The following is a 17,897-nucleotide window of genomic DNA, read 5'->3' on the forward strand; positions in this document are numbered from 1 at the left end:
GAAAAGGAGAGAGCCTTTCCTTGTCACACTGAAGAATAAGACTGCCTGACTAGTGATAGAGAACAGTTCAAGCATGGTGCCCTCTGCCTCTCACTCATGTTCAGAATTTTAGCTCCCATTAAAATATACACTTTAAGGTCAGAGAGCACTTACGCTGTTTGGGAGATTAGCATCATACATTAAATTTGTGCTCTTGGCTGTTGTCCGGTCAACCTTACCATAGTATCCAACAGGACCATAGAGTCTGTGACATTTGAATGTAGTTGAATTGTACATGTCTTAAACTATGTTTACTAAGCACAGGTAACCCATTCTGGTTGTTTCAATAAACAATTAAATATTATTTTCCACCAGCAAATAAATTATGTGAATCGTATGTGAGAATATTTTAGTCATGCATATTCACTATAATATTATTTGCTTAAAGATGACATAGAATGGTTGAAGGGAGTAGTTTAGCTTGTTTTCTGATATTAACATCAGAAGGTACAGTATGCTACACAGTTCAATTTAAAGTTAATTGAATTAATGTTTTGTCATGAAGTCATACTGCACAAATAGGGGTACAGTGCTGGTACAGTATTAAAGTTTATAGTCAGTAAAATAGAGGAAAGTGGTTTATAGTGTTACTGCTACTTTTGTCGCAGAGCGCATCTACGTATGTAGAACGTATCACCAAGTCACTTTTCTACTTAGCGGCTTCTCTGATGGCAGAATTAGTTGTTTATTAATTAACCTTTCCTTTAATGTCACACCGAGGCGCTTTTGTCAGCTTGGAACCCCGAGAGGAGGCTCATCCGGTGCCACCACTGCCGTCTGGTCCAGCTCAGCTGTGGCTGACACCGGGGGAATTGTTTTTTTTTTGTGGCCGGGGGGAAATTGGGTAGCTGTCGAAGAGAGGGAGCGAGCTGACGCACAAGCGGTGCTTTGTTTTGTGCTCAGGCAGCCAGAAGGACATGAGTACTCAGACGGATTTCGAGATTTTTTTTATTATTATTTTCCCCTTTTCTATTTTAAAGGAAGCTTGCTGTGTCATGGCCTCTCTCTCTCTCACTCTCTCTCTTCCTTGCTCTCTCTCGCACAAACCTCAGGGAACCATTTCAAAACTACACATGGGTTTGTTTGCTGGGACAAACAGTACATATCCCAGCATCCAAGGCGATGCTGATGGTGTCAACAGACTTCAGAAGACGTGTGGAATTCATGATAAGTTGCTGGCCAAAAATAAACCACACCTGTTGTCTGTTCCACTTATAGCCTGCTGACAGCAGGGAATGTGTTTACCTAACAAGGTGATTCTCAAGTTTTCATCTTTAGCCAAGTAACTTCTCTGGTGCTGTTTAAGTGTTTTGTTTATATAAAACTGCACTAAATCATTTATGGCGTTGCCTGAAAACTATGCCTGAAATCTGTTTTATCTACATCTTATTATGACCGCCGCGCAGCGAATCTTCAGTCAGATTTTTTCTTTTTTTCTTTTTCGCATGTCCAAATTTCCGTCAAGGATTCCCGGGACACTGTAAGACCGGGGTACACGAAACTTGGTGGGCATGTAACCCCACATGGATAGCATGGAACCTCCTGTTTTCGTTTTGATCTGTAGCCCCCCCGCTGGACTGGACCCCCCGAAAGGAGGGTAGGGCAGACACAGTTTTCTGTGAATATAGGGTTTAGGAGGACCATTTTTTTTTGTATGTTGATCTCAAAGGGCCATGTCAACCCATTCCATAACCACTCATTTCATGTATAGCCACCTAGTTAAACACAAAAAGTAAAAAAATGAGGTGTTGTAATCGCGAGGTATCTGTGACCTAACATAGTCAAAACTGTCAAAACTGCGAAATTGGAAGTGTAGGATCATTATGACACCCTCTGAATGCACGCCAAGTTTCGTGGAATTCCGTTAATGGGGGGCCACACAATAAATTAATTTATGTTACTAAACACCAACTGGCCTGTAGGTGGCCGGAGACAGTTTTCTGTAAATATCTCGAGAACCGTAGGGCCTCGGAGGTCCACCTTTTTTATGTATGTTGGTCTTAAGGGGGCATGTCAACCCATCCCATTACCACTTATTTCATGTATAGCGCCACCTAGTTAAAAATTAAAAAGCAAAACATTAGGTGTTTTCATCACAATATCTCTGGCTGACATGGTCAAAACTGCACGAAATTGAAAGTGTAGGATCATTATGCCACCCTCCGAATGCATGCCAAGTTTCGTGGACTTTTGTTCATGGGGGGCCTTACAATAAAATAATGTATGTGTACATTTAGTGACCGTACACCAACAAGGATTACCGGGACACTGAAAGACCGGGGTACACGAAACTTGGTGGGCATGTAACCCCACATGGATAGCATGGAACCATCGCTTTTTGTTTTGATCTGTAGCCCCCCCGCTGGACTGGACCCCCCGAAAGGAGGGTAGGGCAGACACAGTTTTCTATGAATATCTTAAGAACCGTAGGGCCTAGGGTGACCAATTTTTTGCGTATGTTTGCCTCCAGGGGTCATGTAAACCCATTCCATATGCACACATGTGCATAAACAGATACACACGCACACACATACATTCACAGTAATCCTACAGTACGTATGACACATACTCACACAGTAGACATATATACGCATGCATGCACATGCACACACACACAGGCACATAAACAGGCAAACACACACATGCACGCACACACACCTACCCACACACACATAAACATAAACATGTGCACGCACACATGCACACAATTCAAGAATTTCTCAGAATTATGAACAGGCAAGATGGGGGTGGGGTTGTATAAAATGTATATTACATGTGAAATCTATGAACTAATCATGTTTTGGTACTTGTTGTCTAACAGATACCAGTGAGAATTGAGTGTGCATAATGCAATTCAGTGAGACAGTTAGAATAATATATGCCTTTCAGCGTGACTTATTTTTGTGGAAAACATGTGCTGGACTGGGCGGCGGTCATATTTTGTACCGCTCTGCGGTACATCTAGTTCTCTTGTGATGTTGTCTTCGTTTAATAGGTTTTATTTTGGTATTGATACTATACTAATACTAGCTACTTTTGGTGATGTTTTTTTCATTTGTGGGGACCATTTCAGGCTATCCCAATGAGGAAACTTCCCCCAAGCCTTGATTTTATTTTTAAACTAGAAATTCCAAGGAATTACCTGTGCATGAAAATGCAAACATTGTTATGTAAGGGATTATGGATGACACGGTGGTCTGTTCATAGAAATGAATGCATGGTCGAGGTTGTAAAACAGCCCCGACGCGAAGCGGAGGGCCGTTTAAACCTTGTAAGTCCATTAGTCATCGTGGGGTAAGTCCATCTATATGAAGTTATTATTTTGCTGTCACTTCGTCTTAAGCCAGAAGGATCTATATACAGTACATGGAACCAATGGATAGCCCTGTATCTCCTCTTTCATCTGATATGCTTGCCATATCTATGCAATCACGGGTTCGCAAGTATTCAAACGATAGTAATAGGTGCTCAGGTGAACACAGAGAAGTATAGACTGTAAATATGATGCAATTTGATTTAATTTCATGTTTTTTTTTTCATTTTTCATTTTCATACTTGATCGTACAGACAAGTGCGTAATCTCATTGGAAAGCCCCACTTTTGCTCTGTCGCACAATAAAGGTTTCATCTTGATGCGATAAACAGTTCCGGAGCAATGTAACAGAGAAGAAAGGGTGTGTTTTTTGACGCACTTTGGGTCAATCGGGTTCTAAGGGTTTAACACCATCAAAAAGCTTGTTGTAAAAGGTATAACTTGTTAGATTTAAGACCTAAGTTTGCTAGCTCTGTGCCTGACCCTGGCTGAGAGATGTGACGCAGGACGTCCCCTGATTGGCTAGTCAGTAGGCGATGCAATGTGCTGATTGGCTCTGCAGTAACGCTATCAAGACCGTGCCAAAATTCGCTGATTGGCTCTTGGGAAACGACGACAAAACACTGCCAAAATTCGTGTCTGTAAAAAATGTTTTGTAGCTTCGTAGATCCAGTTTGCACACAATATATATATATCGCACTTCTCCCATGCCTGTAGCATAAAGCTGTTCCACACACATTCAAACTAAATCCCTGTGGACAAATGTTTTTCACAAGCGCACAAAATATTTCTGCAGGTAAGCATTTTTTTGCACACAGACAAATTAATTCCACAGCTACAAAACAGTTCTACACTTGTGCAAATCATATCCTCGAAGACAAAACTCTATTACACATGTGAATATCTTTTCAAGGGCACACAATCTTTATGGCGTTGTTTTGATTCCATAGCAGCTCACTGCGTCCGGATTAGTGTGTGCTTTACCTCACTGTGGGCCAGATGTACTAACGCGTTTGCGCCCACTTCAGGCGTATTTGTTTCACAACGTGCGTGTAAAATCATTGTGAGGTATGTACAAACAGGCCGCAATGATGTAAAAGCGCAAACTGCCTGTCGCGGGAGCTGAACATGGCTAATTGCGTTTTTCGTGCCATGCATATGCATTCATGGAAGGATCCAGGGGAAAGTGGGAGTTTAGCGTAAAAAGATGGGAGGGGAAGCGTAAAGAGCGCTTAATTATGTATTCTGCGGTATGTACAAAGACTGCTCCTGAAAGCGCACGTCTATTCTGCGCCTAAATACTTCCGCCTTGTAAAAGCAGGTGTTAATCCAAATTGCAGTTCAATGCGTCAATAAGAGAACCTTTCAAAGACAACAGAATCGCTATTTAGAGCACCAGTTTTGTAAGTATTTGTACTATCAAAAGCAACCTTAACTTTCGTTGGCCTTTTGAATGTCTTACTTTCACATTTACGTCATTCACTTAAACTTTCCTACTTATTTGACCAATTTTCCATAGCCTACGTGCACAAGTACTTTGAGTAAAACTACTGATCTCTGATCTCCCTGCTTGTTGACATCTTATCATGTATGGTATAATTTCATGATCGCTAAACGTTTGATTCTTTTTAATGTTGTTATCAGTTAACTTCATTCAACTGAGTGTTGTATAAGCTCTGCCATTCAGTTGTGGACGTTCGTAAATTGCGTTTATGGGCGGAGAAAGGCAGAGAAAGGCGCAGTTTACACTAGTTTGATAAATACGGAAACTTGGGTCTGACAGCGTTCGCAATCTGCGGTTTGTCCATGATGCTGATAACGCTACGTTCGCAAAAGTATGTACATCTAGCCCTGTGTGTTCACTGTGTGCTGAGTGTGTTTCACTAATTCACGGATTGGGATAAATGCAGAGACCAAATTTCCCTCACGGGAGTATAAATACTTATACTTATACTTATACATTTACTCCAATATACTTGACAGATAGAGTCAAACACTCCTCCAGCATTTGGTTAGTTTCGCAAATCTGATCACCTTAGTGTTTGTGTATCTACGATTCACTTGTTGAATCTTTTTCTGTTGACTGTTATTTTGCATATCTTGATCCTTTCTGTATTCACCTTATCCCGTGAGCAAACAGGGGGGGGCTATCTTTGCCCACTTTGTGTCCGAACACTGACTAGGTTGTTCTGTAATGACTTTCTAAACATAGTTAACATGGTTACCAAACAGATAAGATAGGTTGATAAGATTTGTGAGTTAGGAAGTTTCTGTAATACGCCCCCACAGTAAGTGTTACTGTGTAAGTTTAGCATTTTAGGGAGTTTAAATAAAGAAAGCACTATGACAATTATGTATTGACACACTGTGCTGAGAATGGCCAGTCCATCTCAAAAATATTTGAGAATGAGGATATAGGTCAAGTTGGCTTGCCATCACGTGACTATTTGGGAGGTTTCAGAGCTCGTCCGCCATCTTTTCTTCCCATCCTATCAGTTGGCATGAGCAACAGCGACACAAAGACAGTGACAGAGCAGGATAAAGCAGTTTTCACACTGAAGTGTCTTCCAGGCATCTTAAAGTAGTGCAGAATCACAACAACTTCTTCTGCTATCAACACAAACAATGAACGAGTTCTAGCAGGTATCCAGTAAACAATGCCGTGAAATCAGGGGCAGCGCACTGTGTCGTGACAACATTTCCTCATTCTCAATATCTCCATATGGAAGGCCACCGCCATGACGCCGCATATCATCTACCCACTCCGTAGAGGTGAATAGCCTTGGGGCGCGAAGTACAATCTTGCCATCTGACCTCCTGATTGTATTTTTTTGTTTCCTCCCAAGGTAGCCTCTCCATCCTCTTCTGTCGTGTTATCCCAATGAAGCTAACTAGCTGGAACTAGTCGACGGAAGATTGAGCACAAGGCGGGAGAAAATACATTTCTGAAATGGGCGTGGTGGAATAAGGTGAATTGGCTAGTCTGAGAAATGTATTTTTCTTTACAATTTGTCTAGTAACCTGTAACCTGTTCTATATAAGTATAAGTATATATATACTCTTTTGATCCTGTGAGGGAAATTTGGTCTCTGCATTTATCCCAATCCGTGAATTAGTGAAACACACAGTGAGGTGCAGGGCCGTCGCTAGAAGGCAAGCAAACCAAGCAATTGCTTGGGGCCCCGAGCTGGCCAAGGTCCCCAAGACAAAGACTGGTTAAGAATAAAATGCAACGACAAACTGTGAGCGCCCCTTTGATAGTCAATGTAGTGAAGTGCATCGACACCGTTACCGGCAATGCCGGGATCCCCCTCAAGGGGGCCCCTCTCATTAGTCGCTGACAGCAGCTAGCCAGCCAGGTTTGTGATCTCTGCTGCCGGGAAAATATAAAACCTCATAATGAAGCGGAGTTATGCGTCCAGAAGCCAGAAAAGAAAGAAGAGAAAGGAAGAGGATGACAAGAAAAAACAAGATAGTGGTAAGTGATAAATTACACTGGATAAAATAGCTCTACTTGTCTTGTACAAATGGTGTAATGTCGCAGCAGGAAGGCTAGCCTAGCAAAAAATGTTTATGTTAACTACCTACCTGACGGCCCATGCTGCTTGTAACAAACTAGAACAGTGAGCGCAACTTTTTTTTTCGAACAGACGGAATATGATTACATACTGTAATATGTTTATTAACGGGATAAGGAAGACGCAGATCTGTTCCAGAATCACTGTTTATCGTATTTAATGACATAACATTGCTATAGCTTTGTAATAGGTTTTGATGAAAGTGGCATAGCTTCTCTGCTATACTAACTATTCGACCGTGATAATCTATTTACAAAACCACACGATAAATTCCGTGCATCAAAGCAGACTGGAACATTCATGTCTAGCAGTATTCATGCACGCCAGCTGTTTACTGTCTTTAAACCACCAGGCGCGTCTGTCTAATTCTCAAACAGCAGAATGCTTAAAGGAGAATTCCGGTGTGATATTGACCTAAAGTGTATTGAAACATGATACCGAGTGTGAACGTATGTCTCATAGCCCATCTCGGCTTGTCCCCTGCACTCCAAAATCTGGCTAGTTAGCCGATGCTACCAACAGCTTTTTCAATAGTGGTGCTTTCGCATCGGGCTAGCCATGCAAATAAATCACTGTTTTACACCCATTTTTACGAGGCTCAATGTATCTCCCACACTTCATTGGTAGACTTCCGAGGGCCCTGACATTTAAAGCGAGACATTGAGAACTTTGAAAAAGCACTGGTAGTTTACTTACAAGACGATTTATACAGACAGTATCTTCAATGAAGTTTAGCATTTGCAGCCATCTTGAATTTAGTCACGATAAGTCGAAGGCAACTAGTAGAATGAACAGGTATGAGAGGGATCAGATTCCAAAATAATTCAGTGGAAATGCATGGATTCCAGTTGCTGCTACTGGAAGAAACTGGAATCCATGCATTTCCACTGAATTATTTTTGGAATCTGATCCCTTATCATACCTGTTCATAACATTAGCTTGGGATGTTTTTACAGTAAGAATTGGTAGTTGTGAAACAGCTGCATCCCTTCTAAATATCAAAATATGGAAATGCTAACATATCTTTTCTTTCTCCCTCAAGGTCCTTTGCTTAAATTTCTCAGCCCTCAGGCTCTTCCTAAGGATACCTCCACTGATGAAGGTAGAGTGAATTTCTCTCACTGAGCTGAGCTGTTAATGACCTTTTCTAATATGCTAACAGTGAAATGGTCAAACGTACTTCACAGGTAATTTCAGATTTTTCAGATTTTCAATTATTTTCCCATGTACATCTTCAACTTCATCCTCCATTCATGAGGAAGAAGCTGACATTGGATTTTATGGTACGGTGGTGTTTTTGCAAATGTTCAAAATGTTGAAAACTAATGCACAGTATATAGATATATATGCAACAGCAGTATTTGCACTGTCAACATTTTTTATTTATATAAAGTGTGGGTGAACTTAAACTGTATGGCTATGCTGTGGTTCCTGTAGGCTTTGAGTGCGGTGGGGGGGCTCCATGTCCATTTTGCTTGGGGAAACGGCCCTGGTGAGGTGAAGCACACGCTAATCTTGGTGCAGTGAGCTGCCTGCAACAACAGCGGCGCTCGGGAAGCAGTGAGGGGTTAGGTGCCTTGCACTTCAGCCATGCCTACTGGTCGGGGTTCGAACCGGCAACCCTCCGGTAACAAGTCCGAAGCGCTAACCAGTAGGCCACGGCTGCCCCCAAATGTGTAACTCCATTCATTTTCCCATAGAGATTTTTTCTTACGAACCAGGAAGCGTTAAAATGCTAACGCTAAAACTACAAGCTTCCGGGTGACTACCACACTCTATAGATCCAGCTTGTTAGCGGGTCGCTGCTAGAGAACCAGCCATGCAACTCCGGGTCTCGTCAAACCAGACGCATCTCATGACAAACATGAAACATTACCTTGTAAGTATAGTAGATAGCTCAGAGGTACACAATGATAATGTGTACATTCATTGTGTGAGAAGGACTCAAGCCATGAGAAATATTTACAACGGTATGGTAAAATATGAATATTTCCCGACTCTAGGGGGAGCTCTTGAGTTGCCATAAATACCTGAAACTACATTCTATAGGCCTACCTTTAAAATGATAAACATGAAGAGGTGGACATCCCGGGTTCAGAAAGTAAAAGTCCTGCCAGGCATTTGATACAACCATTTAGTAAACCAGCTCATCCTAATTGACTAGTTGCACGAAAGGCTCTCAGTGAGCTCGTTTATTTCCTGTGGAGCTGTGTGTTTGAACCTGCCGCTATTCTGAATGTAATTAGTGTCTACACAGACCTGATTAGGTGTTGGCTGCACCTAGTGAATCAGCACTTTACGATAAAGAAGGATGTATAAACACTACTTACATTCAGAATAGGCAGGTTCAAACACACCTGGCTGCACAGAAAACAAACGAGCTTACCGGGAGCCTTTTGTGCAACTAGTCTATTAGTAGCCATGTAGATCCGATAATTAGTGATATCACCTGTATTAAGTGCACAGGTAGAAAAAATATATGGCAGGACTTTTACTTTCTAGAACCTGTCTGCCTCTGTACTTTTTTTGGATTTGCAGACAGAATGTGCCATTACAACAGAGGATGGATGGTTGCTGATAATAGCCTCTGTACACTTTTGAAGATATTGCATTAAAAATCAGCCATTTCCTGATGCAATAGTCACTTCCACTGTATTTCAGATTGTGCAGGTGATATTTTAATGGCCCAAACACAAGGAAATATCTAAATGGCCCCAAGTTTTTGAACAGCAGGGTATGCATGTGGTTTTACATATGGTCCAGCACTATAAACAGTAGACACATGGTGGCTCCATAGTGAAACAGTCCATTGGTACATGTACATCATCGCAAGTCAAGCTGTGTGGACAACCTAGCCTGAGCAGGCCACATTGTAAGCATTTTAATATGGCTTTGTAAACCACTGATCAAAAACCATGAACCATATTGTCGACACAGAAAAAAAACAGTTTATTCAAAAGTTTTTCCTCGCCTTTGAGCTGAAGGTTATCCGTACAGTTTCACTGCAATGACAGTCTGTGCACATGATTGTTTTGATAGAAAGCTTAGAATATGTGCTAATGAGTTCTGTCCTCTCTCATTCTGTAAGTCACCATGAACAAAATGGGAAAGAGAAAGAGGGAGAGAAAGATAGAGAGAGAGACAGAGAAAGAGAGAGAGAGAGAGAGTGTTTTGGCATTGGCTCTAACGGTGTCTAAACAGCAGATGGTCATAAGGATCCTCAGTTATTCTAAAACGCATCTTCCCAACAACATGAGAGGGGGGAATAAAAAGAGGGTAGGTATAAAGGAAAAATAAAATGACAATGTATCCAAGGATGAAAAACCATCAGCATGTTTTGTTAACATTTCCCTGTCATGAGGCAGGCTAGGGAATTGCATTTCTGGACAGGCACTGAGACGAGACGCCTCTCCCACTCACTCTCTGCTCATCCCAAGACCCCAAGTGGCAGGTGAATGCGTTCCCTCCCACTCCCTGTGGGAGTTTGAAGCCAGTGTGTGTGTGTGTGTGTGTGTGTGCTTTATTCCTTGCAAGAGAGTTTATGACAGAGATTAATGTCTGCTCACAGGGAAGAGAAGCGAAGGGTAGGAAGCGACCAGAACCCCAAAAGCCTCTCTCTCTCTGATAATCCCTTACCCTCCACCATGATCTGTGTCTCTGGCTGTTTATGTATATCTGTCTCTCTGTCTTCCCTCTCTCGTGCTGGTGGTGGAACATTTACCAGATTTGTAGAACACCCACGTCGCAGGCCTAATTCAGTCTTAGAGCTTTCGTCTATCTCCCTGTCTATTCATTTTTATTCTCTCTCTCTCTCTCCCTCTCTCACCTTCTCTTTCACTCTGTCACTCCCACACACTTTCTCTGTCTCTCTCTCTCTGTCTCTCTCCCTCTCTCTCTCCTCTGTTTGCCCGTGCTCAGCAGGAAAGCACAATCCTCTCTTCTGGTTTGCATCCCAGAGTTCAGCAGCTCCTCGGCAGAGGCTGTGTGAGTGTGTGAGTGATTAGGACGAGGGTGGGGAGCATGGCTGAACACGCCACGCATCGCACTGACTGATAAATAACACTCTCGGCCCGTTCCAAATGCACCATACACCCAGCCACCCACCAACCTCTTCCAACCTCTTCCTCCTCCTCCCTCATCCAGCGTCTCCACAATCAGCCATGCAGGCCCACCAATCACGAAGCGTGGCAGTGATGGAGAGGATGGGTGGGAGTGTGTGTGTGTGTGTGTGTGTGTGTGTGTGTGTGTGTGAAAGAGAAAGAGAGACAGTGTGTGAGAGAGAGAGAGAGAGAAAGAGGGTGTGTGTGGGGGTTGTTAACTAACCAGACTCTGAGGAAATAGAGACTTCTGGACACAAGCCTCTAAAGAAGTATGTGTGTGTGTGTATGTGTGTGTGAGTATGTGTGTGTGTGCCCGTGTGTGTGTGTGCGTGTGCCCGTGTTTGTGTGCCCCTGTGCGTGTGTCTGTGTGTGTGTGTGTGTGTGTGTGCTTGTGTGAGTGTGTCTCACTCTTCTGGTTGCTGGGGGAGTGCATAGGGGATGTCATAGTAGGCATCCCTTCAGAAAACAGAAACTGGATGACAGAGATAGTAATGTGTGCAAGAGGGGAGAGAGAGGTATGGGGAAACAAGGCAGGGAATGATGGATTACCAGCACGCAGTTGACTTTGAATATGAATGCAGTTGATTTGCTACTGGTCTCTGCTGGATTTATTTTATGCAAAGTGTCAGGGTAGGGGACTAGATTGGCTCCCAGGGAACTGTGTATAGAAAAAATTTAAAAAATCGAAGGAAGTTAGAAGAAAGAAATCATACCGCAATGACAAATACAGGTTTCTGTTTTCTCTCTCATTTCTTTTTTTCCATTTTGTATAATTCTCTTTCCATTTTAACGGATCTCACTCAAGTTTCATTTGCTTATTCCATTCATTTTGGCACTATCGCTATATTTTACATAAAGTCATAATCATACAGCTTCTCTGTAATTGTGTGTGTGTGTGTGTGTGTGTGTGTGTGTGTGTGTGTTTTCTACATCTATAGTATGAGCACACAGAAATGCAGATAGCTCTATGTGCTTGTTAGAGTGCTTGCATCACTGTACATGTGTCCTGTGAGTGTTGGCCCGGGCATGAGCGTGCCGTTCTCTCCTCCGAATCCCCCAACAGCACTGACACGTGCTCTGTATCTGCGTGGCCACCAGAGGTGGGCAGATGTCTTTCTGGAGGTCCACACTCAAACACACACACCGCATTATAAATGTTAATGCCACTTCTGTGCACTCGAGAGCCTCTTTTCCTGTGATCCTCCTCCCCGTCTTTCCCCCCCTTTCCTCGAACCCCCTCCACGGGTATCTCTCGATCCATATTTATCACTCCAGTGGTGTTTACATTCAAGCAGGTGCGGGTTGGGTTGGGCCCCTACTCTCAAGACGTGCAGCAAACGTACACGCAACATAAAATATATAAGATAAGCAGGGCCGCGTGTCAACACACACACATGAATTATTACATACATACATGCAGCGGATGGAGATGGTGTGAATCGTGAGTGGCACAAGCAATGCTTCCCAAGCAAAATGCGCTCTATGGGGGATAAAACATCACATGACTGACCCGAGGGGGGCTGGTGATTCACGAGTTTCGAGGAGGCAATGGGGGTCTGCTTCTGGGCAGGAGGCTGTTTTCATGGACAGTACTGTAGCCAGCTGGGATTTTTGCATTCACTTAATCCTACTGTAATCAGCATGTAAGTAATGGAGGTGTTGGCTTTTTCTGGAAATCTGTGAAATTGTGATTTTGTATCTGCTGCTGCATCAATGTCTATACTGGTTTTGAGTTTTAATGACCTGGGTAAAAAAACATTATCTACTGCCACACTCAGAGAAACTTCTGAAATACAGAAAAGGTGTCACAATGTCATCTCTGGAAATGTGTCTTGTCACAGAGTCTTCAAAAATGTAGCACCTGCATTGAAATTAGTTGGCACGATTTTGTTCTCTACCACTCTGTGTTTCTGTCTCTTTTCCTCTGTTCTATCTCTCTCTCACACACACAAACACACACACACACACACACACACACACACGCACACGCACACGCACACTTACTCACTCTTTGCCCTCCTGGGAATTGTTCAGGGTGACTCAAAGTGTGCTTTCATCTTGATAAATGTTGGAATTGTTCTGACAGCAACGAGCCGACTTCTGCTAAGCGGGTTCACTTTTACACACGTGCCTCTAATACTTCAGGTGTTTATGACAACACAGTGACGAGCTAGTGGAAGGTGGTGCAGAAAGAGTGCAGAGGTGGCTATACAGTACAAGTCAAGACATAAATAAGTACATAATCTCTGACAGATAACTCCCCAAACTACTGACACTTGCTCTGCAGAGTTCACATTACGCATGACGTTTATTTATGTCCAAAGTGCTCAAAATTAATTGTATATTTGGTGTTGATACTATCACCAAGCTCCAGACTCTTATGTAACACAGGTACTTTCAGTGAATTCATGCATGAGGTGCACTGTTCATTTCCATATTCATTCTCAGTAGTCTCGGATCTAAATCCTCAATGCCAAACAGCATATTTGATGACTCAGTTCAACAATCAATTTATAGTTGAGTCGTAAAGCATTCGCCTATATATTAATTAATCTCTGACTCCCTCAATGTCCGACCCTCACACAGAAGGTCAATGTAACTGACTGTAAGTCTCAGTGATGGGGGGGTTTACAATAGCAATAGAGAGTAGTGTGGCACTGCAGTACTAGTGGCAAATGACGAGGGGCCCAGTAAGACCCATCGTCGCTCTGATGGCTCTGACTCTGACCTGATAGACCTTTGGGGTATCAGTCACTCAACAGATCACAAAGATCCTAAGGGCCACAGTGTTTCGTGACCTCTTACACTTTGACTTTTTACACAATCTCAAGGGATCGGATTTGCAGTCGCAAAGACAATAGTCACAGAGACAGTCATTCTGTACTAAGAGATTGTGAGAATATGATCGTGAATGAAAGTGACGTTATGTGTGTGCATGTCACAACATATGTGTGTGTGTGTGTGTGTGTGTGTGTGTGTGAGAAAGAGAGAGAGAGAGAATGAGTATCTGTGAGCTCGAGCTTTCTAACACAACTCATCCAGTAGTGAGTGGGACACAGAGTGAAGTCCACCAGGCTTTGGCTCCCTATGAAAGGCAATTTATCTGCAGATGATTCAGCCTCAGATAGTTTATTTTCTGGACAGCTACACAGTTTTGGCAATGAACTAGAGGGGTTGTGGGGAAGAGAAGAGAGAGAGGAATGGAACAGCAAAAAAACAGAGGAGAGGAGATACAAGGTGAAGATGAAGGAATAAAGTAAGAAAGAGATAGAATAAAGGAGAAAATAGTACAAGAGAGAGAGAGAGAGAGAGAAAAGAGTACTGTTAAACCAAATAGAATAGTATCGGAACTCCCCCTATTACCGTCGGTCCCGTATTTCCGCCGTCTTGCGTGTATGTGTCACTTAATATCCATTTCTATACAAACCAAGACGGCGGACTCCTAAAGAAACGCAAGCACCCACACCATACGTGTGTCTAAATTAGCTATGTACCAAAAATTACATTTTACCGTGACTCGAAGAGCTGTAAACAGTGTTGTAAGGCTGCGTGTACACAACCGCTTGGAGCTCCAGTGGAATTTTAATTTTATGACGAGAATTCTCTGTCTAACCTTTCATGTGCCGTTGAAACGGCGTAAATAGGCGACCCATCAGGCCAGCACTATAACTCCGAGCGTGGTAAACAAAATCGGATATTTCAGGCTGTAAATGCTCCCGTTAAGAACCAAACCAGATTTTGGTCAAATCTACACACCTATGGCTACTGAAAAATGTAAGGTTCATTTAGCAAATGTTATTTTGAAGTGTTAAAAAACATCGTTGTTTTAGAATTTCTGAACAAAAGTGGTGATAATTATGATTGCTTAGATCAGTGGTTCTCAAAGCGTGGGGTGGGCCCCACTACCGGGGAATGGAGACATGTCAGGTGGGGCGCGATGAACAGGAGTAAATTAGGGTTACATTTTACTTGAGAGTGTCGACATGACAGAGTGACATGACACTGTCATGAACGTGTCATGAATGTGTCATAAACAAGTAATAAATGTTTATGACATAACGCTTCTGTTATTAAGTGTCATTCTGTTTTTGTCATAACAAGTTAGGATTAGGTTTAGGGTTAGGGTTTGAGTTAGGTTTAGGGTTAGGGTTAGGGTTCATGTGTCATGACAGTGTCATGTCACTCTTATGTCGATTGTCAAGTAAAGTGTTACCGAAAAAAAAAATGTTTGTTAATCTTTAATAATGCCTTTTTTTTTTACAAGGAAGATCGTAGATTCAAAACAAAATAGCCACACACAAACATAGGACTCATAAACAGACCGACATATGAATTAAAACATCATCTGATCCTAAAATAGCATCTGAACCAGCGGACCAAGACAGGAAATGCAATGTGGTTGATGTCATCAATGAGTTGATGGGGTCGGGTGGGGCTTGAAAATTCCCCACCTCCAAAGTGGGGAATGATAGAGAAAGTTTGAGAACCACTAGCTTAGATGGAGGAGAGAGACATAAAGAGAGAAATAAGAGTAGACGCTAAAAAAAGAGGGAAAAGAGGAAAAACAATGGACGACAGGAGAGGACGAGAAGAGAGGACGAGTGCCTTGACTGAGATTAAAATGTCCAGTCACTCCTGCGCTGTCAGAGCACTGAGACGTACTCATGCATGCCAGGGGCTCCTGCCACTTTGCCATGTTTGGCCATCACCAGCCACACCACCCACCACCACCACCCGCCCACCCCGCTGGCCTTTCAAACGCCACTCAGCCTGTCACTTTCCCAGGCAAAGGCAGTCCATTTACTCCGAATCCTTAAGCATATATACTGCCACAGCAGCACGATGCCAGTCAGGTTTCTCTGCACACCAAGGAAATTATACTCTTTGTAAATAGCTGATGATGATTCACCTAACATGAAATGATGAAGGTCAACATGACCAAATGGGAATCCATCATACAACACTGACATTTGTGTTAATTCATTTTAAAAAAAATGACTGAGGTAATGCCATGAAGCCATGTATTAAAAGAGAAAATAACTATATATTGTATATTGTATAATATAGAAGTTCTTCATCCTGCACAGACATCTCCTGCTATTCCATCCTATAGGGCCATTGAGATGGAGAAAACTCTCTTAGATATGTTTTTTCTTTCACTTGCGTAACCAACACCAATGTTAAGGATACTGCACTCAGAGGTTTCAAGGTCAGCCTGTCTTTCTCTCTGACAGGCTATGTGGAGGTGAATGTACACGCTGTTCTCTGCTGTTGTCTATAGCCGTGCTAAAAGACTATGACGCACATGTCAGAGCTGTAGACAGACCACAACACCGTCCACAGTGGTGATTTTCTCCTCCTCAGGGACATATACAGGGGAAGAAATTCAACTCTGGACGTCAGATTCAACTCTGAACTCTGCCGGCACCATCCATAGGGTACGGAGCTAGATATTTGTACTTATTTTAAATTGCACCTGTGTGTTTTTTCTATGCTTCTATTTCCAATAATAATAATAATAAGCTTTATTTGTATAGCACCTTTTATACACAGAATGCAGCTCAAAGTGGTTTACAGAGACCAACCTACTTCACAAGGCGGTGAATTAAAATATTATGATCAATGGTGTCCAATGCTGCACTCAAATCTAGAAGAGTAAGGATTGAGACTTTAAGTCAGCAAGTCTGATTCAGATCATTAACTATTTTTACTAGGGCCGTTTCTGTGCTGTGATCATAGACTGTAAAAAATGTGATATCTTAAACCTGATTGGAATTTTTCGTGAATACTGCTTTCGTTGAGGAAGGTGATTACAAACAACTTTTTCAGATACTTTGCTTACAAAAGGTAGGTTTGATATAGGTTTGTAATTACTCAAATATAGTTTGGTCTAGATTTGACTTTTTAAATAAAGATTTCACTACAGCAGTTTTAAAAGCAGTCAGAACTATACCTTTTTTTTATTGAGGTGTTTATTATGTTCAGAATAAAGTCACTTTTATTTATACAGTGCGTTCCAAATTATTATGCAAATTACATTTTTCTCAGATTTTCCTAAATAGTTGATGCAAATGACAGTCAGTATAATTTTCAAGTCATCAACCATTATTCAGTATATTAAAATATAGTATATCTTATATTCAGTACAATTCCAATTTTATTGAACAAACCAACCAATGATAACAGTATTTTTTTTTTTTAAATAAAAAAACTCAAAATGCACTGTTCCAAATTATTATGCACAACAGAGTTTCAAGACATTTTATAGGTTGTAAACAACTAAAAATGGCCATTTGTTGAATTTGCAGCATTAGGAGGTGATATAAATTAAATCAAAAGTTATTTCAATCAAAAACATCTTAACAGCCCAAGTTATATGTTAACATAGGACCCCTTCATTGATGTCAGAATAGCCTCCCAGAGCTGCTGCTTGGATGTGAACGGCCTCCCACCCTCATAGATCTTTTGCTTGATGATGCTCCAAAGGTTCTCAAAGTTGAGGTCAGGGGAAGATGGGGGCAACACCATGAGTTTCCCTCCTTTTGTGCCCACAGCAGAGGTATTCTTTGCAGCATGACGGCCCAAAACATGACTCACGTTGCTGGTGCATGACTCACGACAAACATGACAACGTGATCTCACGAGATGGCGTAAAATAGCACGCCACTAGGGTCCATTGTCATGCATAAAGATGATTTTGCTACGGAAGGCACGGTTCTTTTTTTGTACCACGGAAGAAAGTGGTCAGTCAGAAACTCTACATACTTTGCCGAGGTCATTTTCACACCGTCAGGGACCCTAAGGGGGCCTACCAGCTCTCTCCCCATGATTCCGGCCCAAAACATGACTCCGCCACCTCCTTGCTGA

Source organism: Alosa alosa, chromosome 5, assembly GCF_017589495.1.
Source record: "Alosa alosa isolate M-15738 ecotype Scorff River chromosome 5, AALO_Geno_1.1, whole genome shotgun sequence".
Taxonomy (NCBI): Eukaryota; Metazoa; Chordata; class Actinopteri; order Clupeiformes; family Clupeidae; genus Alosa; species Alosa alosa.